Source organism: Ictidomys tridecemlineatus, unplaced genomic scaffold (assembly GCF_052094955.1).
Source record: "Ictidomys tridecemlineatus isolate mIctTri1 unplaced genomic scaffold, mIctTri1.hap1 Scaffold_418, whole genome shotgun sequence".
NCBI lineage: Eukaryota > Metazoa > Chordata > Mammalia > Rodentia > Sciuridae > Ictidomys > Ictidomys tridecemlineatus.
In genome coordinates this window covers 14,398-41,335 of record NW_027522707.1, presented here as the reverse complement: position 1 = coordinate 41,335, position 26,938 = coordinate 14,398, and the positions used below count along the sequence as shown (strand labels likewise).

The following is a 26,938-nucleotide window of genomic DNA, read 5'->3' as shown; positions in this document are numbered from 1 at the left end:
CCAGCCACTGGGCTTCGCCAGCAAGCGAGTGGTCAGCAAGCAGTCGGAGCCGCAGCTGTGCGCATCCAGTCCCGAGGCTGAGGCCAGCTCGCCGGCATGGCTCCCGCAGTGGCTTCGGGTAGCAGCTCCCTGCCCAGTGGCTTCTCGGTCTTCGCTACCTTCCCAGACTTACTCTTCATCTTTGAGTTTGTGAGTGGCGCGCGCGCCCTGTCCCAGGCCGGGAGGGGACGGGATGGCTGGAGCGGCCGCTCTCTCGCTGCACTGCGCAGCTATCCGAGGCCCAAGCTGGAAGCTGCGCGGGTCCCTGGAGCGTCAAGGTAGTGCGGACAGGGTGAGGGGGCCACCCTCAGAAAGTCCTTCCCACCGCCCAGTCTTTTGTTCCCTTCTAGACCAATGACAGTTCGCACCCCAGGTCAGATGCTGAGAGCAAGCCTGACGGGGTCTCCTTGTGCTGGGTCTTCAGGGCGGCGCGCCCAGTTTGCTCTGCCTGGCTGTGCAGGGAAAACTCACCCCGCTCTTTGCCCTGTGGTCAGACCAAGTCCTTGTAAGGATGCCTAGAGTGTTTCAAAGGACAAGGTTTTGTTTAAATAAAGAAAAGAAAGAAATCAGCAATAGAAACCTTAGTATTGCCGACCGAAGTTTAGAGATTAAGAGAAACTGAATCCGAATTATTCTCTTCTGGACTCTTTAAAGTTTCCGACGAATGAATGTATGTGAGACAAATTTGACCTGGAATTAGGAAAATAGAGGCCAGCGTTTGCTCCGTAGTTATTCTCCCCTGGAGGGCGGGGAGCCAGTCCCCACCGCTTGGCTGACCTTGAGGGCTGGAGAAGGCTCAGCACCTGCGGCTGGTCCCACCTTGCGCTGAAGGGACTGAGCAGCCCCTGTGGCTGCAGGAAAGATCTTTTCACTGTGGGTTCCTGGTAAGTGTCACTGTGTTGCTAGGCTTTAGATCCCCAGCGGCATCACTTCCCTGGGGGCTTCTGGTGCTTTATTAATTCTGTGGGTGTGGTTGGCAGTTGGGGAGACCTTTTCCTGTTTGTACCACCCGGTGCAGAAGCCAGAGGCTTGGTTAAGGAGGACAGTGTGGGAAGCTGAAAGGTTCAGAGCAGGACCCCAGCTTCTTGTCTGATGGTGGGAGGTGTTTACACAGAAGAGAGGAGGCCCGTGTCGTCCTTGAAGGACTTGGAAGAGGGGCCATGGGAAACCCAGTTGCTTCATGGCAGGGATATCATTCATCCAGATGGACTTCACATCCTGGGCATAGCCTGAACCATGGAAATAATATTTAAAAGAAATCTTGGACACCATTGAGCCCAGCCCCACTATTTATAGACAGGGACAGTGAGGCCCCAAGTTGGGAGGGGGTTGCTCAAGGTCTGAGGGGTCTTTAGCTGGCTCTGGTGCCACCTGGGGATTTTCCACATTCCAGATTATCTGGCAAAACCCCCAACAGCACCAGGCACATGGACTCCGTTCAGGAGGCCCCTTGGGTCTGGCCTAGGCCTGAGAATACCCACTGGGTTTTCCTCCTTCATGAGGTTCCTCTGGGAGCTTCTGTTTCCCGTCTCCTGTCTGTGAAAGGTTGGACTTCTGAAAATGAGCAGGTTTTGTCTGGAACCCGGGACTAAGGAGTGAGTCCTCCCTTCAGGGCTTTACAAAGGCAGAGCTTTGCAACCCTAAGAAATCCTGTCTCCTGGTGCGATGTAATGGGCAGAGAGGCTTGTCAACAAAAAAGTCTTAGTGTCTCTTGAATGTCCTGTGAGTGACTTAGGGTCTTCAAAGCCCTATGGGGCTCAGTGAAGGCAAATGGTTTGCCCTGACTTCCCAGAAGGGACAAACTCCCAGGGCTCCCTGGCCTCCTCTTAGTGGCTCAGCAGGGGGGCAGGAGTGCCCCTGAGGGTAGGAACAGCCTAGCCAGGCAGCAAGATCTAATCTGTAGGGGAGTGGGGAGGAGGGTCCCAGCCAACCCATCACGGCCATCTTTGGTCAAAGTTGGGGGGGGGGCAAATCTGAGAACCTTCTGTTAAACTTAGTCCTCTAGCCTGGTTTTATCACCTACCAGTAGTAGAAGTTTCTACAAAGAATAAATTCCCCTGGTTCATACCATTTCCCTGTCAGCTGTCTTAGAAATTGCTTCTCTTCCACTTCTGTATTCTCCCCCTGTAGCTGTCACTTCCCTGGAGGCCCTGGACATCTTACTCTACCTCTGAGTTTCTTTCTTGCTTTCTGTGTTAGAGGCTGGGTCGCTGCTGTCGGGGATGGAGAAGAGGTGCACACTAACCCTTCAGGTTTTCCTCTGCATGGATGGTGCACATGGAGCTGTGTGTGTTTTGATGTGAGGAAGGAGTAGAGAAGAAAAGGGTCTGAGAGGTACCTGCTGCCCCTTGGAGGGTTTCCTTAAATTGTGGACTATGAAGCAACTCAACAAAAAGACAAAAACCCCAACTAGAAAATGGGCAAATGACTTGAACAGACACACAAACACACATTATACTCTGCCATGTTAGTCACCAAGGGAATGGGATGGAAGCCATGGGGCATATTGCTTCACACCATTAGACTGGCTGTTCTGGTTTAAATGGGTCCAGCAGCAAGGCCTTCAATAAAACTTCCAAACAAAAAGAAAGTGGAAAATAACAGGGTTGATTGGGGCATGGAAAAATATTGGAACTCTTGTGCATTGTTTCTGAAAATATAAGAGTTCAGACACCGTGGAAAACAGTTTGGTGGTTCCTCAAAAAATACCCTAGGACCCAGCAATTCCACCCCTACATACCTAACCACAAGATTCAAACCAGGGACTCAAATAAGTACATGTACACATGTGTTCCTAGTAGCCCTATCCGCAATGACCCATAAGGGCCAACAGTCCAGGTACCCATCAATGGATGAATTGGATAAACAACTTAGGATAGATCCGTACTGTGGAAAATTATCCAGTAATTGAAAGGAATGCATTTCTGATTCATCTTACAGAATTGATCAACCTTGAAAGCAGCTCTTGTCTGGAACCCTTGAAAACTGTATGCAGAAGCCGGGTGTGGTAGCACACACCCATAATCCCCAGAGTTTAAGGCAAGTTCAGAGACCAGTTTAGCAATTTAGGGAGGCCCTAAGGGACCCAGTGGGAACCTGTCTCTAGATAAGATATCAAAAAGGGCTGGGAATGTGGCTCAGTGTTTAAGTGCCTCTGAGTTCAATCCCTGGTAGAAAGGAAGGAAGGAAGGAAGGAAGGAAGGAAGGAAGGAAGGAAGGAAGGAAGGAAGGGAGGGAGGGAGGGAGGGAGGGAGGGAGGGAGGGAAAAATCTGTATTCAGAGTGAAAGGGTCACAGATTGTAAGATTCTATTTATATAAAGTATCCCAAAGAGGTAAATCTGTAGAGACAGAACACATCCTGGTGGTTTTTCCGGTACTCAGGAAGGTGGGAATTGGGGAGCAATTAGATAGAGGCAATGGCTACACCACACTAGGAACATGTTGAACACCACTCAACTGGTTGATTTAAGATGACTGGGTTTGGCCAGGCGTGGGGGTTCCCGCTGATCATCTCAGCAACCCAGGAGGATAAAGTAGGAGGATCATAAGCTTGAGGTCAATCTGGGCAACTCAGCAAGACCTTGTCTCATAACAAACACAGAAATGGCTGGGGATGCAGCTCAGTGGTAAAGCACCCTGGATTCAGTCCCTCGTACAATAGTAATTGTCAAAGCCTAATGCTTTGCCTTTTTTCTTGGTGTTAAGGAAATAAAGCTTATACGATGGTGTCTAAGCCTGCTAGATGGCCCCTTGTTACCTTGTTCTCTCCTTCCTTCTTCCTCAGGGATATCCCTAGGCTGAAGGTGAAGCTCATCAGGCTGCACTATGACAATGAGCCTGGTGTTGTTAATGACAGCAGCATCCTGCACAAACCCTGCAACATGATGTTTTGAGGTTTACACATGTTGATGCTCTTTATGGATTCTTCTCTTGATGGACATTTTGGCTATTTCTGGTTTGCCACTTTTAGCTGTTGTGTACAGCACTGGCAAGACCCTTCTTGTAATTGCTGCAGGAATTTTTCTGGGAATGCAGGGAGGATATAGCTCGCTGGGTCAGAGGGCACACAATCTGTTTTCCCAGGTGTTGTGTATCCACAGTCCCCAAGAGTTATCCCTGTTCACCCACCCCAGCAGGGGACTTAGTAGAAAGCTCAGCACCTCCACCTGCCCAGGCTCCTTCCAAGACTCTGCCTAATTTTGAATTAATTTATAAAGAACCCTCTCCCCCCAAAAAAACTATATAAATAAGCTTCAGGCTAGACCTGGACCTTCTCTGACTCTTTCAGGCAGCCTATGAAAGTCCCCATTGTTCTTCATCCTTGTCCCCCTCTGGTAGCATCAGACTTTGTAATTTTCGCTCACCCCTCGCATGTGAAACGCTTCATTATTTTTTAATTTTGTAGTGCATCAAGCCGATGATGAGTCACAGTTCAGTTTCTTAGGCCTGACATCCCAGATGTGCAGATGTCTGGGGCCAGCAGGGTGAAGCTGCAGTCCACTCCCACGGCAGGGGACTGCCCACTGGAGCAGGCAGGGGTGGGACTGGCAAGCTCCCCCTGGCTCAGCACCCCTATCCCAGAGCTCCTGATTCTGAAGGCTACAAGGTCCTCACAGGAAGTGGGAAGCAGGCCCAGCTCCTCAGTGTGCCCCCATCTTTTCAAGCACCCCCCAGGCAGTGGGGTCATGGCATCCCCCTGGATCCCAGGGGTGAGATGTCCAGGCCTTGCTTATGGCCTCCTCCCCTGCAAGAAAAAAAAGTCCCCACCCACTGAGGATGCTTCTTTTCGGAGCCACAGTGTCTGCTTTCTCTTCTCTCTTCCCAGCCTGGGCTGCCATGACGCCCAGACGGCCACTGCCCGGTAGGAGGCTCCCATGGAATGCCAAGACCCCAGGAGGCCACTTCTCCCACAAAGTGCTCTGAGAGAAGAGACCTCCACCCTTTCAGGACGTGGGAAGGAAGTCCCTGGGGACACTGCCAAGACCCTTGACCTACCTCCCTCCTCCCCTGTAGGCAGTCTGGCAAAGAAAGAATGGAAAGAACCATTCTTGGATGAGAGTGTACTAGGAATTCCATCCCGGGTGGGTGTTTCCCCTCCCGGCATGCCCCAGGAGCACACAGAACAGGCATGGTCAGCCGTCCATGGGTGAAAGCCAGCCCGTGTTTGGAGGTAGAGGAGGGATAGGGGAGCCATGGAATTGGTTTGCAGCTTTAATTTCTAAGGTAATTACTAAAACCAGAGCTGTTTTGTGATCCAAAATGAAGAGGGTCTTGTTATTACTTGCAAGTCACCAGACAAGTCTTGGATGCTCCTCCGTCTGGGGAAGAGGTGCTCCACAGAGCCAGGATGGGGTTTCGGGGTGATGGCAGAGTTCCCTTGGGTGGTCCACACTCCGGCTTCATTGAACAGGCAGCCTGACTCCTAGGAGACGAGATGCCCAATCATGAAACCTAATTTTCAGAACTGGGGGGAAATTGAGGCTCATAAAAGGATAATCTTGCCCAGGTCACCGGGTCCCCAGGGTCCCTGGAGCATATCCTACTGGGATGGCAAGTCTGTCCCATCCAGGCACCTAAGAGGGATGTTGTCTTCTAGAAAGGACCCTGGGCAGGGCTTGGGTTCCTTCTCTCCTTGCAGGGAGTGAAACTCAGAGCCACGGGAAGCTGACCAGTACACCACCGCCCTAATCAAAAACACATTCAGCAGGTTCTGAGTCACTAGGCCCCAGAATCTGCAAGTGATAAGCCCTGCACCCCGCCACACACACACACACACACACACACACACACACACACACACACACACGGGTTCAGGGTTCAGTGGGAGTGGTCATCTGCCCCCAGGCCACCCCTCAGGCTTTTTCAAAAGGTGTTTTGGGGTTCTCATGGGTCCAGGGCATGGATTCTCTGTCCCAGGAGAAATTTTCTGATGGCCTCAGCCAGGAGCCTGGCCTGTGGTCCCCAGGGAGTCGGACTGGCCCTTCTTGGACAGCACAGGACAGCAGCTGGGATGACCTTTCCTGCTGCATCCGCTGGCTCCCAGCCCGGGGTCTTTGGCCTCTGTCGTGGGCCCCTCGATGGGGCTATTCAGGGAGGGGTACAGTCCCGTGCTGCCCGACTTTCTCCTTCCTACGTCTTTGCTGAAGGAAGGAGAATTATAGACAGAGGTCTCTGGTGCCGGGGGTGGGGTGAGGGGTGATCTTGGCTTTGAAAAGTGACTTTTCTAGTTTTTCAAGAACCCGAGGCCTGCTTTGATCAGGAGTCAGGGACTTCGAGCTGTTCTCGGGAAACTCAGTGTGGCCACCGTGGGATTGCCTGCTTGCTGCCCCATGGTCCAGCGACACTTCAACAGGTTGCCTTAATGCTTTTCCCAAGTCACCCCACAGGCTCTGGCTGTGGGAGAACGAAGGCACCCCCTCTGCTGACTGCTCTCAGGAGAGAGTGGGAGGACCCGGGATGCTGCTGCCAGGAGGAGAGCGCTCAAGTTTCAGATGGCCAAGAACAGAGGGTGACCATTGGCATCTCCACCCACTACACCAGCCAGGAGACTGCGAGAGCAGTGGTGCCGCCGGTCCATGCCAGTTCTCAGGACCTCAGGAAGGGCTGGGCTTTGCTCTGGGCCCAGAGCATCCTCCCTGAGAGAAGGGGCTGGGACGGGGCCACCTAGGGCCAGCCCGTCTTGAGCTAGACAGGGGCTGGGGGCTGAGTGTAATGGATTCCCCTCTGCCCAGCAGGAGGGTCTGGGTGCTTTCTACCTTGACATGAGCCAGTCTGGGGCCTCCTCCTGCTCTCTGAACCATCAGTCTCTGGACATGGCACTTTGGGCCCACAGTCTCCAGGGACAGGCAATGGCGGGAGAGATCCTCCTGCAGGTGTCCCCTGGTGTGGATGGGTGTGAGGATGGTGGTAGCAATGACCCATGGCCTTGAAGTAGGAAACCCAGGTCATGTGGCTGACCTCCTCTGGTTTTAGGTGGTTCTGAGGAGCATGGAGAATGGAGTAGGTCTCTGTTGGTGTTGCATCATGGTGGGTCCAAGATGCCTCTACATTCTGGTGGTGAGGCCCGGCTTCTAGAGCGCCTGCTGGGCCTCCAGCTGCCCCAGGCTGTCCCAGGGTGGAGAGGCACCACCCAGTGTTCTCTACCATTCTGGGTCTCAGGGTGCCCCCGCTGCCTCCTCATGGATGTCCCTGTGGGACCACACACCCCCCAGCGTGGAGTCGTCTTAATGCAGTGAGTCCCTGGGCCTGGGGAGAACATGTAGCAAGTTAAAGGAAAGCTTGTCACCAACCATGATGGGTCCACACACATGGACAGTAGGAGGAGGGAGGTGGGGTGACATGGCCACTCTCAGTTGACCTGAAATTCAGATTCCTGTGAGGGTGTCCAGGACACACTGGAAGAGACACTGAAGTCCCCGTGAAGCTGCTGGATTGACTCTGGAAGGTCCCTAGAGGGGCTGTGAGGCGTGAGCACCCCAAAAAAGGGAGGAAGATGACATCCCTGGCCTGTGGGTGGGGGCAGGTGAGGGGTCAAGACTGCGTCCCAGGACAGGAACCCTGCGCCTGCAGATGAGGGGTGAGGTACTACTCCTTTCCTTCCAAGGCCGGGAGTTGATGGAGGCTCATTGTCCAGGTGGAGGGTGGGGCAGGGAGAAGCCAGCTTCCTGGAGCCACCTCCTCTGCCTGCCCTTCCTGTCCAGACGCCCCGGCGGCTGCCAGCCAGGGAGGACAAGGGGGCTGGTCTCTCTCCTTGATGCCACTATTCTGGTAAACTGCCGGTGGGACCCTAGGTGACCGACAGGTGACCCTGGGTGACCCTGGGCTCTGAGGCCAGCTTGTCTGCATGCAGGCAATGGGTGCGTCAGTTTCCATGCCAATAAGATGGGGCTGTAGTAGCCCCACCTCAAGGACTATGGTGGGGTTCTTGGACAGTTGTGCGAGGACAGTTGTACGTTCTGAGAAACCCTTCCATGGGCGAGTCTGTCATTATGTGAACATCACAGAGTGACTTGCACAGACCAAGACCACTAGGATGATGCATCCTGCAGCTCATGGCTACAGGTCAGGCACAGTTAGGTTAGGAGTGTGGCAGGAAGGGAGCCACCCCCCTGTGGGTCTTAGGACTCCCTCAGTCCAGCCAGAGTGCTCTGGGATCACTGGTCAACCTGCCCACCCACCACTACCTGGCACCTCAGGTGGCCCTGTGTGCCACTCTCAGGGCCAAGTGTGCAAGGCAAGGTGGGGTGAGGTTTGGGATTGGTGGGGCTGCTGAGGACACTCAGCTTGTTCTTTCCATCCCCTGTCCCATTCAGATACCACTTTCTATAGGACCTTCCCAGTGGTCCTTCTTGCACTGAGAGGGGACAGCTGGGCTGAGGGCCATCCTGGCCAGCCTAATGGGGCAGCTGAGGAGAAGGCACAGTGGCTGCCCCATCTTGTCTTCTCTGTATCGGGGACCAGGCGCTTGCTGCGCTGCTCTGTGTGCCACTCAGCCAGACTGGTGTGGGATGGGTGGGGCAGCATTGTGGTTCCCAGTGTCAGACTGATGGCTGCACCTGTCCCCAGGTGTAGGAACCCATTACCATGGGCAGGGATTAGCCTTTCCAAAGTGACTTGTCATGGGTGGCAGTGCAGGGCCTGTCTGGACGGGCATCTTGTCTGGGATGGGCATGCCCTGGCACAGAAGCCTGCCCTCACCTCCCCCCTTGCCTTCCATGTCAGGTGTGGTCAGATCTAGGGGCCTGGCAGGAAGGGAACCACCCGTGGTGGGTCTCCGGATGCCCCGGAAATCCAGCCCCAGCATTCACTCATGTCCACTGCCGTGGGGGACGAGGGGAGGCTTCTTTGCCAGAGGTGGCCCTGCAGGCCAGCCCCACGGGTTCCCTCCACCCAGTCTCCCACCTGGCCAACATTTACAGGTCACGAGAGGAGTCCTTGGCCTCAGGGGCAGACAGAGGGGTGCAACCAACATCGGTCACCAATCCCCAAGAGGGTATTCCTGGGACCCTCAGGAAGAGCGCCCGCCCAGTGGGCAGTGTCTCCCAGGGCTGCGGCACACTGTCCTGTGTGTTTGCTGGCCACATTTCCAGCCGGCTTGGTGACTCCTGTCGATACCTTTGGTTTTTCTTGCACTGAAGCTGCAGCTTTCTGGTCTAGTGTTTCCACTGATTTTGTCTTTTCCAGGTGGCTTACCCTGTGTTTTTCACCGAAACTCCAGGTTTCTGTTTATCTTGTTGGCTGAAGCTGGCAGGTAGAGGTGTGGCAGGCGAAATTTTCCATCCAAATGAGGACCTGGATCCGAGAGGCATTTTGATTCACTTGGGAGCTAATGAATGTCCTGTAGCTAGTGTGGGGTGTGTGTGTGGGGGTGGCTGTGAAGTCAGCTGTCGCCTGTTCTGTGGTGGCTGGTGCCCTGGGACAGGCTTCCCAGGGACTGGAGGTTGGGTGAAGCTGTGGGCCTGGACAGGGATCTGCCCAGAACGGTCACCTGTTAATATCAACTGCAGGTCGAACTTGGCCTCCGTTTCTTGGAATTCCAAGTCTCTACCCCACTTTTTTACAAACAGACCCAAATCCCCCAAGTCCTGCTGTCCACTTCAAATTAGATAAAGGGACACTGTCTAAGCCTACCTGGGTCATCATGATGGGTCCCTCTGAAAGGAAGGAGCCTGAAACCAAAGGGGTCGGAGGAGGGAGCCCCTGGCACAGGTAAGCTGAGCTAGGTAGCCTCCTGAGTATGCTCAGGGCTCATCCCAGGGGCAGCCCAGAGGTCAGACCCCCACTAACCTGCCTTTCCAGAGGGCAGAGGGAGAGGGGTTCTCTACACAGAGCTACCTGACCTCCTCCCCAGTTACCTCCCATGGGATCAGCATCAGGGACAGGGCAGCAGTGCAGATCCCTGGACTCTGCTCCTGTCCCGGGCAGAGCATCTTGCTGGTCCTTCTGGGGCCCTGACACTTTCACCAAAGCCTGAATCTACCCTTGGTGCACCCAGTGCTGCTCCTGTGGGGACCAGCAGCGAGTCTGCAGAGGAGAGGAAGGAGACTGGTCTACCCTCCGTGTGTGTCATTGAATAAGGCTTATCTCCCTGGGTGTGCCTGTCCCCAGGGCTCACTGTGGTCACTCTGGAGTCTGTCCAGTGCATGACTGAGTGGCAGGGTGAAGGAGGCCTGCCCAGACTAGACAGGAGACCTGTGCCTCCATACCTGGGAGGTGGGCTTCCCAAGGACTAGAGAAACCTGTGGTGTCTGCTTCCTGCCCTCTCAGCCTCCCCTCCCAACAGGGAGAGAGGCCCCCAGCCTCCCTCTGGACCTATCATGGGTGGGCAGGCCAAGGGCCTTGGGAAGGCCTCGCTGTTTAGGGGTCTTGTTTTTCCCCTTTCTGTGTTCTTCTGTGACCTGGCGCCCTGCGTTCACCCTGGTCTCAGAGTCTGTCATCCTGTGAGGCCATGTCCCTCCTCCATAGTGGCTCCTCTTTAACCAGCCTCTGTACACAAGAATACATGCACACGTGGGTACACACATATACCCAACACCCACAGCTGCACAAATCACCTCATATGCCCACACATGCACAACTCGCACATCAAAATCACACACGCATGCACACTCACAGAAGAAAACCACCCGTCTTCCACAGAACACGCAGGAGGATTCGTGAGCCATCGCCCTTGGAGCTGGTGAGGCCGCTGGCCTCTCCTAGAGCACACAGTGATTGTGCTGGACAAACTGCCCACACATACCTCCCCCTGGCGCTGAAATAACCCTTGACTGATAAACTAGTTGGGTGAGAGCAGAGTCCGCAGCTGGTTGGGGCTGCTGTTCCTGGAGGTCTCAGGAGAGCTCCCTGTCCGGCCCGGAGCGCCAGGCAGCCTGGATCGTCCACACGTGCCACTCATCTGGCGAGACTATCTCTCTTTTCCCTCCCTGGGGACATGATTTTTGCCTATTGGCCCAATGGCAGCATGGCTCAGCATTGGGTGCAGGGTCTGAGTGCTGTGGCCAGTTCCTCTTGCTTCTCGCTCTGGTGGCATTTGCTTGCAGGGGCCTCCCAGGGTGGGGTGGAGAGCCAGGCATGGGGGTCGGCTTTGGTTGAGGTCTTAGCCTGTCCTGCTGGAGAGGAGTCTCTGCTGCAGAGATCTTGACAGGGTCCAGTGAACCCCACCCGGGAAGCATCCAGAGAATTCCAGCAAGCCCCTGGCATGGACCTCAGTCACCAAGGCCTGCAGGGAAGTGCTGGGGATGAGGATGAAGAGCCCTTTCAGCCACACAGGCAAAGGAAGCTGCAGATGAATATCGAGAATGTGCTGGAGAATTCCTTTCCCCTGGTGGGACTGAGGCTCATTGTTAGGAGAAAGGCCTCCCTCTGTCTTCATGCCTGACCCATTTCCTTCTGCAGAGGCAGATGAATTTTTCTCAGCTTTCAGTTTGTGGGAGATTGTGTGTTTTGCACTTTTTGATGCTTTGGAGGTAATTATTAAATTTCAGCCCTCAGCAAGTTTGGAAGTGGAGAGTTGTAGAGATCATAGACCCCTGGGCTTTTCATCTGGCCACAGGTGACACTTTTTTTTATAACCATTGTCTATGACAATGGTTATAAGCACGTAGAACTCTCACTTGTACCTGGTTCTCAACTTCCATGATTATCATCATCACTATATTTTAGATAAGAGAAGAGAGAGGTTAAGGAACTTGCCCAGGATCAACACAGCTGAGATACAAACTTGCTAACTTGGTCTCTGGAGTCCGCACCCTTACCCACTCTAGTATACTTCCCATGGGTTAATTCAGAAAGAAAAAGAATCTTCCTGAGGGTCACATAGAGAGAGTTCCCCCAAACAGTTATCTCCTTAGGGGATGTTTTTAAAAATCTTTGAAAATATCTTGTAGAGTTTTGTACGTGGTCCTTGGTTCTTACAGAACTTCAGCTCTGCCCTGCATCCAACCCTGGACTGAATTAAAGAAGGTGATTTCCATCCCCAAATATCAGGGCAGGGAGGGACCTCCAAGAACCCGCACAGCTCCCCCATTAACAGTGACTCTGTGTCCTGGCAGTTAGAGGACACACAGGGACAAGCTAGTCTCATGTTCAAGGCAAGGTAGAGACCAAAACAAGAAGAGAGGAAATTTTAGGGTGACATTTTTCACAGAGAGATACGCAGAGCTGCAGAGGTGAGCTCAGGCCTCCCTGGAAAGCAGGGCACTCAGGAAGGACCTGTCTCCTCTTCTGTTTGGGCTGGAGTTACCAGAACATCACCAGGAGCCTGATGTTATGAAAATGTGTCTCCAGGCCCTGGGCAAAGAGCCGGGTCCTCTGCTCCTGGGCCTGAGCCCTGCTTCTTTCTGTTTGAGTCAGCCCTGGGCATGGTGCTGGGCACCACATTTTTTTAAGGTGTCCCAGCTGATGAGATGCTGAGTCAGGACTGGGGACCACAGAGACTCAGCCCAGGTCCCACCCCAAGCTTCCAGCTAGGGAAAGAATCCACGGGGATGTCCACATAGAGAGCTCTACCTGTGACGGCTGCTAGAAGCTGCACTGTCCTGTTAGGAGGGATGGTGAAGGGGTGCAGGTCAGGGGAGACAGGACATGTCTGGACTTTAACGCGGGTGAGCAGACACCGGGCAGTGCCTCTGCTTGGGTGAATAACATTTTTAAAACACTTGCCTCTGATCGTTCGCCCCCTGGCAGCTGCAAGTTGCCCAGAGCTGTCTTTACAAAGGGAGATTCTTGACCCCTCACCTACCCCTTGCTCTTGACACATATTTGGCCATCGGGTCCTGAGGCCAGGCAGGAATGGCTTGCTCACTGCCCACGAGTGCCTTATCTGCCGGGTGTGGGTGCTTCGCCTGCTCTCTGTTTGCTTTCTGCCCACTTAGTAGGTGGAGAGCGGTGGGCGCCGGCTCCCATGAGTCACGCTGCACCTCAGCTCTCCACGCTCACCCCGATTTGAGCCCATCTCCTGCCGCCCCGTGTCCCCACCTCGTGCTGGGCTCCCCGGTCATCTGAAGGTCCTGCATTAGCTTCAGCATCCTCTGGGCTTGGCACACACTCCTCCTCGCCCTGGAGAGCTGCTCCGTCACCCTTTGGCCTGCTGATCAGCCCAGTCCAGTTCTTTCAAGAATCAGTGGAGGGACTGGACTGGGGTTGTGGCTCGGTGGTAGAGCACTTGCCTAGCACATGTGAGGCCCTGCGTTCAATTCTCAGGACCCCACAGAAATAAATGAATAAAATAAAGGTCTATCAACATCATTTAAAATTTTTTTTTAAAAAAAGAGTCATGGAGCTGGGCGCAAGCCTGTAATTCCAGCCACTCAGGAGGTTGAAGCAGGAAGATCATGAGTTCAAACCAGCCTCAGCAACTTAGAGAGGCTCTAAGCAACTCAGTGAGACCTTGTCTCAAAGTCAAAAGTAAAAAGGGCGGGGATGTGGCTCAATGGCCTAGTGTCCCTGGGTTGAATCCCCGGAACCAAAAAAAAAAAAAAAAGAGTCAATGGATACCATGCACCAGGTGTGACTGCTTTGCCATCCAAGGCTGGGGTTGTCTGCTTTCATTACACACGTGTCCCTCTGTGCTGTCAGGGATTGGTTCCAGGACACTCCACCCCACTCAGCTATCTAAATTGGGGGATGCCCAAGTCCCTGTATAAAATGGCGTGATATTTGCATATGATTTATGGACATCCTCTGTATACTTTAAATCCTCTCTGCAGGAGTTCTGTTTTCTAATACAACATAAATTCTACATAGCCAGTTGTTATACCATATTATAGGGGGAATAGTGACAAGAAAAAATAGCCCCTACCATATTCATTATAGATGAAATTACTTTTCTGAATTTTTTAGGTGGGGTGACATATGGGGATTGACCTGAAGGGTGCTTTACCCATGAGCCACATCCCCAGAGCTTTTATTGTTATTTTTAGAAAGGGTCTTGTTAGGTTGCTGAGGCTGGTCTGGAACTTGCCATCCTCCTGCCTCAGCCTCCCCAGCTGCTAGGATTCCAGGTGTGCACCACCATCAGCTATTTTTCTTAATAGTTTAGGTGTGTGGCTTGTGGGATCTGCAGATGTGGAACCTGAAGGGGTGAGGAGGGGCAGTTGAACCTGGCTGCTGCTCACGCATCTGTCTCTGATGGGCTGCTGGCCTCCGGGGTGGGTGGTGCCTTATCCCAGTTATTGGGTGGTGCCGGGCACAGTGCTACACTCTTCACACTCACGTCCACAGTTTCAGCCAGTTCACATCAGCCCACACCGTGGGGAGACTTCTGCCACTTGCCTGGTGGCAGAGAAAGTGGAGGCTGGGCCACTTGCCACAGCCTCCTGTTCCTGTGGAGCCCCTTGCATATCCAGTGGACCCTGTGGGATGCAGATGCCCCGGGGCCATAGCAGAGGGTGGAGCCTTTGCTCACCACAGCTGTGGCAGCCGCCAATGAGCTTCTGCAGGGGACCCGCACAGAGGGAAGAGCAGCAAAAGACTCTGCTCAGGGGAAGGCGACTAGTCCAGGGCGAGGCTGGACAGGATTCATCTCTGTCACAAGTAGAGGGATGAAGAAGGGCACGAGGCCTCTTCTGAGCCCTGCCTCTACTGCTGGCTTCCTCCTGCTACTCCCCTCCGGCTGTTCTGCCCTCACCCCAATGGCCCCTGAGCCTCCACCCTGTGGCAGTGGCTGGCCAGCTGTCCATACCCTGGGCAACTTCTGGCCAGGGCAGTGAAGGGCACAAAGGATGACCTGCAAGATGTTCTCCTGTGATAACAGTCGCGCAAAAGTTCAGAATAGTGAACTCTGTAGACAGAAGGTAGATTAGTAGCTGCCTAGGGAGACACAGAGAAGCCCAGGCTGTGTGTATCTGGGTGTATGAACCCACTGACCTGGACACTTGCAGTGGGTGGGCCCTGCTGTATGCAAAATGCATCTCTTTAAAGCTATCTAAAGAAAGCGACTTTTGCCAGGTGTGGTGGCACATGCCTGTAATCCCAGCAGCTCGGGAGGCTAGGGCAAGAGGATCAATTGTTCAAAGCCAGCCTCAACAAAAGCAACTCAGTTCCTGTCTCCAAAAAAAAAAAAAAATACAAAATAGGGCTGGGGATGTGGCTCTGTGGTCAAGTGCCCCCAAGATCAATCCCCAGTATCCCCCTCAAAAAAAAAAGAGACTTTCTTTCATACTCTTACTATGAAACTTACTATAGATAAACCATGCAAAGAAAAAACCCAATCTATTAAGGGCCATTTGTTAAATGAGGTAGGGCAGAGTCCTGTGGTTTGCCCAGGGGCTGGGGGCTGGGGCTGAGCCCAATCTTGGCTTTGGTCTATGGACAGCTGTAGACAGAGGATCAGACTGTGGACTCCAGGATCCTGCATTCGTGGGCAAGAGAGAGAGAGAGAGAGAGAGAGAGAGAGAGAGAGAGAGAGAGAGACGGACGGTGCATTCCCCAGGAAGCTGGGACATTGCCTTCATCAGGCTGGGAAGCAGACCCAAGGCAGATCTGGCTCCATCCCCAAGTTCCTTCTGTGTGGCTGCTGGAAGCTCAGAGCCAGAGTTGGCAACCAGCATGTGTGAGACCTGGGTGAGTACGTGGAGCAGGGCCCCCGCTCTGATCTCCAGTCATTTGTCCTGCCCTTGACTGACGACCACCATTCCTACCTCAGGCCACACAGGGAAGAATCTGGTTGTAAGAGGTGAATTGAAATGACTGCAGACTGGGAGCTGAGTGCCCTTTCCGACTGTGCCATTTCCAGGTGCCACCTGGGTGCCAAGTGACCTTGAATGAATTTTACAGTTGATTCAGCCACAATTACAATATTGCCACCATAAACATAAAAACAAGCCACGATCCAATTCATCTTTGCCTGCCGGTGCTTCAGGGGAAGCCCAGGCACCCAGCTCCACACTGCACCCTTCTTACGTGAATCAGAAAACCCCCAGAGAGCAACAGTGTTCCTCAATGCTAAGTTCACTGGCCACCACGAGCACCTCAGTCCCAAGGGTCCCACAGGCCTATAAAGGAGTGCTCACCCACCATGGGTGACCCAAGGTGCTCCTTCGGGGATTATAGTTCATGAGGCACTTGAGTCTAGCTGTGACCACTCACCAGAACACCAAGGCCCATTAACCCAGGAGGAATAGCCAGTGGTCCTCCTAGGGCCCCCAGGAGTCAGCAGCTACATGCAAGGGGGACTTCCTTCCCACCATCCCCTGGTTGGGGAAAGGGCCATGTCACCACCAACCAGGTACACTTCTGCTCAAGCTGAGGCTCCAAGGAGATGTGCAGGACCCCCCGGGAGCATATGGACAAGGAACCTTAGATCCAGCTCCTCAGATGGGCACAGGTAACCAGACCTAGAGGGGGTCCCAGGCTGATGCCTCTTTTTGCCCACTAGCTGGACATGCCTGACCAACTCTCCTTCCTCCATGCCTTCCTCCTTCTCCTCCTCATCCCTGTCCTGCACAGCCATTGACCTGCTCATATCCCTGGGTCAGTGCCTTTGAGGAAGAGGTCGAGTCATCTGGTCAATCTTCAACACAAAGATAAGAAATCTGCACACACCCTCTCCCAGGTGGTTGGAGGATTCTCACTTCTTTGTGGGGAGTTACCAGGGTTGAACCCAGAGGCACTCGACCCCTGAGCCCCATCCCAGCCCTGTTTGTATTTTTATTTAGAGACAGGTCTCACTGAGTTGCTTAGCACCTCGCCACTGCTGAGGATGGCTCTGAATTCATCATGATCCTCCTGCCTCAGCCTCCCGAGCCACTGGGATTACTAGCATGTGCCACCATGCCCGGTGGACTTTCATTTTTTAGGTTGTCCAGTGTGTGCCACTGGCCCTGCTGCGTGTCATCAGGGAGTGAGACACCCACATTTGGTTAATTCAGAACAATTTTGTTTAGATGAACCCAGATACTTTATTGCATTGATTTTTCTACCCAATGTGACTGTCCCTGATGATCCCCAGCCAAGAGGCTTAGAGGACACTGTGGAGACGGTGGTACCTCTTACCTAGCAGGTGGGCGGCAGGTACACAAGATGGGGTCAAGGCACCATGAGGGTTGTCACTGCAGGGGATGGAGGACTGGAAACTCAGCCCAGGTGCTCAGACAGTGCCACACTCCGCAGGTCTTTGGAGACCTCCACCTCCAGAGCTACCTCCTCCCGTGTCCTAGTCCAGGCCTCACCTGGAGGGAGTCAGGCAGATGAGGCTGGGCTGATGGCCACTGGGGTAAAGAGGATCAAGGAGAGGTAGAGACAGCCCCAGCGTGGGGTCACTGAAGATGTTAGGGCCTCTGCTCCGTCCCCGTGCTCCCTTCTGAAAACAGCTCACCGACCCTGGGGACATCAGCGGGGGTGCCCCCTGGCTAACCCCAGGGTGTGCAGCCTTCACACCTGTCCTTGGCCATCCAAGGAGACAGGACTGACCTGGACCCTCTCCATTCCAACCCCAGCTCCAACAGAGCACTTCCTGAACTTGGAGGTGGAAGGGGTCAAATCTTAAAACAAAACAACAAAACCCAGTAACATAGTGCAGCTGATTTGCTTTGCCAAGATCAGAAGAATCGACTGATTGTAAGTATTTCATAAAAGAAAGGACATTTTCATAGCCATGTAAGTGAGGATAGACTCTCAGGACAGCCTTCTTGTGACAGTGCTGAATGATGTTAAGTTCTTTTTAGAAATGACAAATTATGTCCATGTCCTCTCTACATGGGTCTTCCTCCACCAGTGTTGTTGTGAGAGCTTACTGAGCTAATATTTGTCAAGTGTGTCTGATGATGCCGGGCATGTTAGTGTGATAAAAGGCTTACTACTAAAAAAAAATTAAACTGTATTTAAAAAAAATAAAGGAAAGTGATATTGAGGGTGATTGAAAAGACTGAGGTTGGAGACCTAGTCCAGGACTTTGGGGGATGAAAGGGTCATTTTTTGGCAAGGAATATGCCCACCCAGTTGTCTTGGCCTCCTTCTTTTGTTTCTGCACCCCCAGCGCCCCCCTGAAGCTGTGCCCTGGGGGCTGTGAACCCCTCTGGTCTGACTCCACTCCTGCTCCTCTCTGCAAATCTTCGGGGGCCTGGTATGGATCCTGATCACGTCCTCCCTGGTGCCCATACCCCTGATCCAGGGCTGGGTGATGTTTGTGTCTGTGTTCTGCTTTGTGGCCACCACTGCCTGCTTGTCCTGTACATCATTGGCGCCCACGGCAGGGAGACGTCCTGGGTCACCCTGGTGAGTGCCAGCCGAGGGCTTTGGTGGGAAGCGGGAGAGTTGGGCCTTTTCCCTGGGAAACTGGCTTCTTGGGACTTGGTGGGGCTGCCCTGGAGACATCTCCTGGCACATTCCAAGGCCGAGCTGGCCCAGCCTCAGCCAGCAGCCAGGGCTCCCGCAGCTAGGAGGCTTGAGGTGGAAGCAGAGGTCGATGTCTGTGCTGCTGGTCAATGTCCTCTTGGGCTGCTCAGCTTCATCTCCTGTGACCACTGTTTACCCATAACCACGGCCCCACCCCTCCTCATCCACCTGCACCTCTGTTACCAAGAGGGCTGCCTTCACCTTGGGGAGCAGGGTCCCGGAGGCTGGCCCCTGCCATGACTCCCCAGTGGCCAGGCCACGTGTGCTGCAGGGCTCCCCTGCCACTGGCTTCTACACAGGGCTGACAGAAAGGATCTGGGAACACAAATGGCATGTGGCCTTTCTTCTGTGTAAGATCCACTGTGAGGCCCTGGAGACCAGCAGCACCCTCATACGGGATACCTGCCCACTAGAGAGGGCCCAGGAACCCACTCTCAAGAGGCTTCCTGCTTGGACTCTTGAAATCTCTGCTAAATTACAACTAAAAACAGCAGCGTTTCAACTCTTTTGCTTTGAAATATGCCAGGAACAGGAAAAAAAAAACACAAATAAATAAACCCAACAAAATGGAAAAAAAACCAGAACAATGGAAATGGCCTTGTCCTCTCACTGGTCAAAGAGGCCGTGTTGGAGCCAGGTCTGTGACCACTCTGTACATCTCAGACCCTGAGCCAGCTTCCACCTATTAGACTCCAAGCTGTCCCCACCTCCTGCTGGAGCCACCTGCAGGGCAAGCAGGGACCCTTCATCTCAGTGCTTTCTGGGTCCCCAAGATGAGGAACTTCAGCTCCCCTGGGCTGCACTGGTCACACCACCTCTGTGAGGAGACAGGCTGGGGACTGGTGGGTGGGAGTCAGAGGAAGCAGCCGCGGATTGCAAGGGACCTGAGCCAGACCAGATGGGGACAAGTGGGGAGAGGCGCTGTGTCCTGGACTCTTTCCCTCCCATCCCTCTGATGCCTGCCCCTTCTGACTCCCAGGACGCAGCCTACCAGTGCGTCGCTGCCCTGTTCTACCTCAGCGCCTCCGTCCTGGAATCCCTGGCCACCATCTCCATACAGGACAGCTTCATCTACAAGCACTACCGCGAGAACATCATGGCCGTGGTGAGTCCCGCCTGCCAGCAGGCGCATGCGCACAAGCAGCTCTTGCTGTGCTGCCACTAGGTGTAGCGGAGGCTGTGCCCTGAGAAGGGAGTGCTAAGCCCAAGGCACCCCAGTGGCCAGGCCTGGAGTGCAGGCGTCTGAGCGCCCCCAGTGTCTGATGGATCGTGCACCATGTTATTTAACCCTCTCAAAACCCCATGACCTGGGTACCGATGCAGGGCAGAGAGAACCTGTGTTCTCTGTGGCCAGGTGCTGTGCCACTCATGACCTTGGCACCAGTTTGGGGCAGTGTTTCTGGATGCCAAATGCCAATGTCTTGGCTTGGCACAAGATCACGAGCCACCACACAGCTTTGTAGGTTCAAACAGCAATTCTTTATTCCCGATCTCACACCAGCCTCCACACACGCTCAGGGGAAATTCTCAATCTCCCCCACAATACACATCCTAAATACTTTTTCTCCATGAGAACTCAGCGGGAACTCAGGCAGCAGGCACACCCTACTCCCAGCAGAAATAATCTTCAACCTCTCACTTCCCTAAAATTCCTTTTGTCTTAAGCCGGGAACATCCTTAGGAGCGGGATACTTCCTCAAACCTGATCAGCTCTAAACCCAGATCTGCCTTGGTCCTTGAGCAAGGTCACCTTACATGCAATGTCAATAGCGAAATCCATTTAACATGGGATAGCTGGCAAGGAAATTTTGAAGCGTCATTCCTACTTGACAATGGCCCTCAGCATCTGGACACTTGGGCCTTGTGACCCTGGCCCTCCCAAGGGTTGTCCACTGAAGCAGACATTCAGGGACAGGGACACTAAGGTCAGGGACAGATTTTCTTTTAATGGGATGGGTGGGAAGTGCAGGGAGAAAGGATGTTTCACAGAAGCTTTTTCCAGGGCTGCTCAGGGGTGCGCCTGGGCCCATGAACTTGCTCCGGTTGACGGTGGATTTCTGGTGCAAAACCAGAACGGGTTCTGAGAAAGAGCTCCTCAGATTTCTATCAGTCAACCCATGTCATGCAGATCCTGGTGCAAAATATGGTAGTAGCCCACAAATAGCTGCTCCGGTGGCCAGACTGGCTCTTCCTCCTTTAGGAAGGGGCAGGGCAGAGGCAGAGAGCAGCCCATGGGGATGGGCAGTGGCCAGCTTTGGGATGGGGTCTGGTGAAAAAGTCCCTCATAGCCTCATCCCTGTGGGCCAGACCCTTTCTCTCAATTAACTGCCAACTTACAGCCACTTCCTTAATCATGGCCACCTCGGGGTCCCTGACACCCCCTGAAGTGTCTCTCAGTGTGAGGACATCTCCCCACATGGCCAGTTTCTAAGCAGTAGCACAGCCAGCCAGGAGCCTGGTTGCTCTTCCCTCCCTGAAACGCTGGTCCTCCATCTCCACCATCATCCCTCGAACCACTCCAATTCTTCTCTGTCTCGGGGGCACCTCTACCTCTCCCTATCCAATCCCAGAAGACGCTCTCTCAACAGACATCAGCAAAGCATTTGGCAGTTCCCATAAAATTGTTGCAGACTGTGGTAGCAAAACATAGATGGATTATGGTTGGTGGGTCTATGCTTGATGGAAAAGTCCAGGTGGGGCTGATAAGTGCCAGGGCAGGTCTCCAGTTGAGAACCACTGGGCTCTAGTGGATTGTGCTGTATTGTGACTTTTCCTTTTTATCGAAAGGCAGCGTACACTCAGAGAAGTGCACAGGCCACAAGTGTACAGCCTGAATTTTCAGAAAGTGAGATTCCCTGTGCAGCTAGCGTCCAGATGGAGAAATAGGACTCAGTAAATAAAGAGCTTCCAGAAATACCCCTCTTGTCCTACCACTACCACTGTGCAACTCTGCCACCTGTCAGCTTCTGATTTCTAGCACCCAATTCAGTTTTGCCTACCTTTGAACTTCACTCGAGTAGGGTTACACCAGGTCCATTCTTTTATGACCAGCTTCTTTCTCTCAACCTGGTACTTGTGAGATTCATCTTGTGGTCAAGTATAGATGTGTATTGTTTATTTTCACTGCAGTTTAGTATTTAGTATAAATATTTAGTATTTAGTGACATTTCTCCATTCCACGTTTGCTTATGTCCCCACATTTTGTTAGTGGAGTGGGATAGTCATGAGCATGCCCAGGTAAAGTCAAGAGTGCTAGAATCAAGATCCAAATGTTCTCAGCAGGCAGATGCACTGAACAAAAATCATGAAGGTAAATGCAAACCAGGTTCCATGCAGTCATGAGATCCACTAAAAACATCCACTGGATCAGGACATGGGGCAGAGGAAGTCATCGTTCCTCAGGATTTAACCCCAGATCCCTCCCAGCCATAGCATGCCCCTCAGGTGGTCTTGGGGTGGCCATTGCAGGGCATATGGGGGCCTGGGGAGGGGTCTCCAAGCCTCTCTCACTTTGAAGGCTTCTGGCCTGTCTTGAGGCTTCTGTGTGGTTCCTGGTTGGGACATGTCTCAGAACCTGAGCTTCTTCCCCATCTTGTTTGGTGGTGGCAGAACCTCCTTGCACAACAGGATTGGTGGAAGCTGCCTGCAGAGACCTGGAGATTTCTAGAGAAATCTGGAGGTTTCTTCTAATGGCAGGATATCTGAAGCCAGAACCCATCCCTGCATGTCCCGGCTCTAACCGCCCTCAGCGTGCCATTCTTCACCCCATTTGCAAAACAGTTTCTATTTCCTGTTACAGTGGGGACTTCTTCTGGGCTTGTGCCAAAGGACCTCTATGGCCTGGGAGTGCCACCGGATGGGCACAGGGGGGTTTTGGGGCTGCTCACTCGGGCGTGACCGCGCCCTTCAGACCCAAGAGTGCCGACATAAATTCTCTTAGGCTTGTTATTAAGTAACTCAGCTTACTCATCACCTCTGGCCAGCGGGGGGAGAGCTTGCCCAAGCGTGGGGGCAGGGTGAGAGCGGGCACCCTGATGGCTGCTGTTTATGGCATTTTTCAAGAGTCACAGAAGCGTAGCCACCCTAAGTGTTGTGCTTGGGCTGGAAACTCTTGGCCCCTGCCCAAAGTCAAAAAACAGGTGCAGAGATTGAATTTGGAGGCAGGTGAGCCTTAGGAAGGAGGGTGACAGGAGCAGGCAGTGCCCAAGTGACATGTAAGTCACCAGTGACCATTGCCACCACCCCAGGGCCGTTGTTCCCAGTGACAAAATGGCCGCATCCTCTCACAGCCTTATTATTTTTAATTGATAAATTAAGTCATTTAAATCAGGTATATATGGCAGCAGAATGCATTTTGATTCGTTGTAAGCAATTGTCACAGTTTTCTTAGGGAGCCCCTTCTTTTTGACAAAAGCTAGACATTCTCCTTACCTTCCCTGACCTGCACTTCCCATGGACCCTGGCCTTCACCCTTGCCTGGGCAATGATGGATCCCAGGATAAGAGTCCAATAGGGTGTCGGGATGTCCAGGAGCTTGGAGACCCCAGCGAAGGCCAGCAGGCCCATGTCTCAGATCTCATAGCTCAGCCACCACCATCACTGGTGGCCGCTGTCTTGCTGGTGCCTGTGAGTGGGAGGGGGGCAGTTTCCACTGAGTCATTGACACCTGCCTGGATGCTTTCCTTGCAGAGGCCCTCAGTGTTCCCATTTCAAGTCAGCTGACCACACCTGGACATTGGGTAAAGTTGGTAGTTTCATCTTGCATTCTAGGACCCAGGGATCTTGAGTCAGGTCCCCTGGGGCTGTGTGGGGAGAGGATTAGGGATGCACCTGGGCTCCCAAGGAAAGGGTGTGCGCATGAGTGGCGGGCAGTGGCAGCCCCAGGACCATGCGGTGCTCCAGGCAGCATGGACCCGTGGGCCTCCCTGCCTGCCCCCCCACCCCCAACACTAATGGGGCTCTCTCTGGGTTCCAGGTGTTCTCCTACGTCGCCACGCTGCTCTACGTGGTCCACGCCATGTTCTCTTTAATTAGGTGGAAGTCGTCATAAAGCAGCCAGACTTGAGCTGAAAACCCAGAGGTGTTGGCGGATCAGCCCATCCTTCAGCGTTAACTTTCTAGAAGGCAGACATGCTCTCAAGGGGGCAAAAAGAAGAGAAAAAAGCAACACTTTCCCACGGGTATCATGTTGACCTTCCCATTGACCTTTCCACCAGGGCAGGGACTGGCTGCTAACCTGCAGTGCTGAGCTGTTTAGGGCCTCTTCCTGTCTGTGAGAGGGCCTGTGGGGTGGGACACAAGGAGCGTGACCTCAGAAGACCACAGCATCCCCTGCTGGCCCCTGGGCTGGGTCTTGAGAACAGCAGATGGGAGCTCCCACGGGCTCCATGGAGACCCATTTCATGGGGTGCTTCTAAACGTCGCAGGAACTGAAACTCACCCGACTGACATTTCCAGATGCCACAATGGAAGATGAGAACCCTCTGACTTTATAAAGTGCCCGTGTGTACAGTTCCTCTGTGGCTGTGCTGGGGGTTTGGTTTGAATTGCCCTGTGCTGGGAACCAGCTCCTGGCAGCCTTCTGAGGACCTTTGACTTAATCAGGAGGCAGCCTCAGTGACAGTAAGATGACATCATGCACGCTCAGCCACTGCCCTCACCCTCCCAGAATCCCACTGCCCAGATGGCATCCCCTCCCTGGAAACTCGCCAAGTGCCAGCCTGGGCCCCAGTCATTCCCCTCAGTAGTCTGTGCTCAATTAGAATTCCCTTAAACCGCCCAGCATGGTGGCACCCGACTGTGGTCCCAGTGGCTTCAGAGGCTGAGGCAGGAGGATCGCAAAACCAGCTTCAGCAGCTCAGTGAGGCGCTAAGCAACTCAGTGAGATCCTGGCTCTAAATGAAATACAAGAAAGGGCTGGGGATGTGGCCCAGTGTGTTAGTGCCCCAGGGTTCAATCCCTGGTAAGAAAGGAAGGAAGGAAGGAAGGAAGGAAGGAAGGAAGGAAGGAAGGAAGGAAGGAAGGAAGGAAGGAAGGAAGGAAGGAAGGAAAAGAAAATTTCTTAAACCCAAAGAAAACTAGGTACAGCTGTTTCCTCTTACTTTTTGTAAAGCTGATCCAAACTGTTTTGAGCTGTGTGGTCTGTTCTGTGTTCTCTGGTGACATGGATAATCAACTGGTTTTAGAATGTCCCTGGGGAGAAAGGGGACCCAGCTGCAGAGTTGAAGGAAGCAGAAACACCCGGTGGACACTGGGTTTCTGGTGTTAGCTGTCCAGGCTGTAAGTAGACAAAGGTCCCTAAGTTGGGAATCTGGAAGCCCAGCCCCTGTTCTGAGTCCCCTTGATCCCATGGCTCAAGAATGAGTGACATTCCAGGATCACTGGTACCAAAATCTGGGTCACTGGTATCAAAATCTAGCCACTTGCAACGAGTCCACTGAACATAACTGAAATTTCATAGGAAACCATGAGCAACAGGCTTGGCAGGGGCTGTAGCTAAAAAGCAAAACTAAACTACAAATTATGAAATAATAGGGGTTTGTCATGTGTTTACAAAATTTGTCATTCAGTGTTGATGGAGGGAAGTCTCAAAACTGCCCTCTGCAGGGACTCACCCCAGAACTTGGTGCAAGCGAGGCTCCTTTGCAATAGGGAAGGGAGGGAGGCAAGAAGGCTGAATTGAATTTCCCAAAGTTAAAATTTTTTAATCATTTAAATAAACTTTCATAGGACCTCTCTCATTTTTGCTAATGATAAAGCCCTTACTAGTCCATGGCTTTGCTGAAGACTCTGATACAGCTTCTTGTCCCTTCTGTCCCAAGACCATTTAGAAATCTGCAGATTCATTTCCCATTTGAGTTGCATCCAATTTTTTTAAATACTTTTCAATATTGATGGATCTTTCTTTTTGTGTGTTTATCTTACTGTGGTGCTGAGGATCAAAGACAGTGCCTCACACGGGCCAGGCAAGTGCTCCACCACTCAGCCGTGACCTCAGCCCCTGAATTGCAAGCTACTGGAATTGGGTGTGAATGGGGCAGGTGTGGTTTCCTCAGGCCCCCAAATGCCCTCCCCAGGTCTTGCTCCCATTCTCCTGCCCCTCTAACCCACCCACCCGGTGCCCCCTCAGCTCCTGCACCAGCTCTCAGCTGTCTGTACCCAGCTGTTTGGTGTCTGCAGGTGCAAGTGTCAGCTGAGTGGCAGTCCTACCTGCTCAGGGCACCACTCCTTTGAGAACCCACGATGCCTGGGGAGCCAGGGGTGGTGAGGGAGGACATTTAAGGAACCCGCTGGGCAAGCACAAAGGCACCCAGACCCCAGAGACTGAGCTGTGGCTGAGCCCCTGATGCTGGCTCCCTTGGCCCCTCCAGGAAGGGGTGGATCTGGTGCCCAGGCTTCTCTGCATGGGGGCCTTGGGCAGCCCCTTCTGGCCTTTGGGCCCTGAATACTCCCAGATCTGTCCTTATGCAGATCTGACCACTGGCCTCTCAAGAAGTGATGACAATGAAGCCAGTGTGGTGGCACACCCCAGGGACTTGGGACAAGGAGACAGAGGATCACACGTTGGAAGCCGCTGCGACTTAGCGAGAGCCTGTCTCAACTTGAAAAATAAAAAGGGCTGGAGATGGATTTTACCAGGAGCCCTAGGTTCAATCCCCAGGGCTGAAGGGGAGAGAAAAAGGGAGAAGCCAAGGTGAGCACCTCTGGTGGACATGCACGTGGCACGGGCACTGGACTGCGTGGGCAGAGGGACAGCCCCGACCTTGACCAGGGCCTCACAGGTGGGGGTGCATGGGCCTTGGACTCCGTCTTCTTTTCGAGAGCGGGGCCATGACAGTGCCCCATCAGGCAGCCCCTGGGCTCTCCTCGGAGAGCCAGAGGCCTGCCTGGCCCACCACACCCCTTGCCAAGGGGAGGGGCCTGAGGCTTCCCGGGCCCCCAGAGCAGAGAGCTCACCTTTCCCTGGGCCTGAGAAAGAATGGAGGGACTCTTGTCCATGATGTGACCAAGAGCCGAAGCTTGCGGACCAGATCGAGCTGGGGCTCAGTAGGAAGTGACGGGAGAGCAGACCCAGTGGAGTGGTTAGCTTGCAAGGACCTCAGAGGTGGAGCTGGGCCTCTGGATCCCGTGAACAGTGCTCTGGCTGGACTCAGCCCAGAGAGCCACCCAGACCGTCCCTGCTGCCTTCTGGGGCCCTCACGCAACTCCCTGGGGCTCCCCCAGGGAGAGTGCAGCCCAGGAGGCCCCCGGGGAGGCCACTGTGGGTCAACTCCAACAGGGAAATGAATGTTCACGTTCACCTTGCTCCTGGAGGCTCAGGGGCACCCCCCCAGGGCAGGGTGGCCCGGAGGGTCCCATGCTGCCCACCTTTCCTGGAAGCCAACCTCCCCACCTGTCCTCTTATAGTAGGTCCCCAGGGCATCTGCCCCTCTGCAGAAGACCCACTTCTGGGCAAGTCAGGCTTCCTCCACATTCTAGAACCTGACGAAACACTGGCTCTTATTAGAGCCCAGCAGGCGCAGCCCCCATGGAGGTGGATGGTGCCCTGCACCAACCCCACAG

At 53.6% G+C, this 26,938-nt stretch overlaps 1 pseudogene across 1 annotated transcript; it reads left to right on the top strand.

Annotated features, from left to right (window-relative positions):
- LOC144373497 (myelin and lymphocyte protein-like) lies at nt 1-25,116 on the top strand (annotated as a pseudogene). Its single transcript, XR_013433157.1, has 4 exons — nt 1-189; nt 18,090-18,256; nt 19,356-19,481; nt 23,352-25,116. The product of XR_013433157.1 is annotated as a myelin and lymphocyte protein-like (transcript).
- The last annotated feature ends 1,822 nt before the right edge of the window (nt 25,117-26,938 follow it).